Raw genomic sequence first — 2,395 nt, 5'->3', positions numbered from 1 at the left:
GAGGAGTGGCTGGTGGGTTTGAACCGCCAGCCTTCTGGTTAGCAGTCAAGTGCCTTAGGCACTATGCTACCAGAGCTCCTACTGAGTAGGGAAGAACTATAAAGGGCATTTTCAGTATAACTAGGAAAATTTAAACATTTAAATATTGTAATATCTATATTAAATACTTTAGGAAACTATATTGATTCTCTTAAGGATAATAATGGTATGATTGTACACGAGAAAGTCTTTGTTGTCAGGAAATACATTTTGAAATATTTAGGGTTAAAATGTCCTTAACATTTACCATTTATTTTCCCATATAAATGTATTTGTTTCCTACAGAAAACAAGTATGAAATGGTATATAACTGATTACTGAACTATCTTTTTACCTTTTTTGAGTGTATGAATAAAAAAAAAACCTGAGGAAAAAGGCATTGGACTGCTAACCAGAAGGCTGGCAGTTCAAACCCACCAGCCACTCCTCGGAAGGAAGATGAGGAAATCTACTTCCATATTGATACTGCCTCGGAAATCCAAGGAGGGGTCGCTATGAGTCGGGTCCGACACGAGGCACATAAAAACAACAACAACAATGCAAAACCAACAGCCAACATTATTCTCAACGGAGAGAGCAACCTACTCCCATAAAGATACCGCCTCAGAAACCCAAGAAGGGGTTGGTATGAGTCGAATCGACTCAATGACAGTGAATGAGTTTGAGGAAAATTAAGTTAACAAAGATGGAGGGGAAAAAAAGAACTGTAAACCATACATCAAGGAAGCAACTGCAATATATCCATTTAACAGAACAATAGTTATTAAAAAGAATCATGAAAATACACACATATTAGAAATACACCAACAACGTCTAAAATATAAAAACAATTTTTAAAAAAGTATGATCACATCTGCCTTTAAAAAAAAATTGTACACACAGAAAATTCTCTAAAAGGCCACAGAGCAAAATATTCAGTGCTTGCCTAAAGAAATAGGACTATAGTACACTAGAATGGAATTATTCATCTCAATTTCTACTATGTTTATCATTACAAAAGTAAACAATACAGTGATAGAGTATTGTATGATTTTGTAATGATAAAATAAACATATATATACAATGATAAAAAAAAAATAACTTATTACCTCTCTTAAAATCAGGATCTCAAATACACTTAAAAATTTGATACCATTAATATTTCAATATTACTACAAATGTGTATGTCATGAAGACAAACAGAGAAAGAGAACTCTTATAAAATCATGCAACTAGTATAACTCCAAATGGTTTGTTGTTGTTAGCTGCCATTGAATCAGTTCTGATTCACAGTGACTCTACGTGCAATTAAAAAAAAAAAAAAAAAAAAACCCTGCACAGTCCTGCACCATTCTCACAATTTTTGTTATCCTTGAGCATATGGTTGCAGTCACTGTGGGAATGCATTTCATTCAGGGTCTTCCTCTTTTTCACTAACCCTATACTTTAACAAGCATGATGTCCTTCTCCAGGGAACAGTCCCTACTGATAACATGTCCAAAGTATGTAAGATAAAGTCACACCATCCTCCCTTCTAACATCATTCTGGCTGTACTTCTTCCCAGATTTGTTCATTCTTCCTACCCAAACCAAGCTCACTGCCATCAAATCCATTCCAACTCATAACAACCCCCAATGGGTTTCTAAGATGCAGACTGCTTCATCTTTCTTCCACAGAGCAGCTAGTGGGTTCGAATTACCAACCTTTTAGCTGGCAGCCAAATGACTTAAATTCTTCTTACACTCTATGGAATATTAAATATTCTTTACCAACACTATAATTAAAATATATCAATCCTTCCTCAGTCTTCCTTATTCATCATCTAGCTTTCGCATGCATAAGAGGCGAATTAAAATGCCAAGGCTTGGGTGAGATATACCTTAGTCTTCAAAGTGACATCTTTGCTCTTTAATACTTCAAAGAGATCTTTTGGAACAGATTTGTCCAATGCAATAGGCTGTTTGATGGCATGAATGCTGCTTCCATGGGCATTGACTGTGGATCCAAGTAAAAGGAAATCTTGACAAGGTCAGTCTTTTCTCTGTTTACCACAATGTTGCATATTGCTCCCATTATGAGGACTTCTGTTTTCTTTATATTGAGGTTTACCATACCAAACGCCTTTGAACTTCATCAGTAAATGCTTCAAGTCTTCTTCACTATCAGTGAGTAAGGTTGTGTCATCTGCATATTGTAGGTTGTAAATGAATTTTCCTCCACTCCGAATGCTCCTTTATACAGTCCAGTTTCTCTGATTATTACGATAATACCTCTAGTATACCTTCTAGGAGCTCTGGTAGCATATTGTCTAAGGCACTTGACTGCTAACCAGAAGGCTGGCGGTTCAAACCCACCCAGCCACTTCTCGGAAGGAAG

General features: G+C 36.2%; 1 protein-coding gene across 1 annotated transcript in view; it reads right to left on the bottom strand.

Annotated features, from left to right (window-relative positions):
* The window catches only part of NOL10 (nucleolar protein 10), a 299,928-nt gene that overhangs the window by 206,786 nt on the left and 90,747 nt on the right, over nt 1-2,395 (bottom strand). The gene's annotated exons all lie outside the window — the stretch shown is intronic.

This window comes from Orycteropus afer, unplaced genomic scaffold, assembly GCF_000298275.1.
Source record: "Orycteropus afer afer isolate SDZICR_OR568_19922 unplaced genomic scaffold, OryAfe1.0 scaffold00025, whole genome shotgun sequence".
NCBI classification, from domain to species: domain Eukaryota; kingdom Metazoa; phylum Chordata; class Mammalia; order Tubulidentata; family Orycteropodidae; genus Orycteropus; species Orycteropus afer.
The sequence above is the reverse complement of the archived record's forward strand: the minus strand, read 5'-3'. Positions and strand labels throughout refer to the sequence as shown.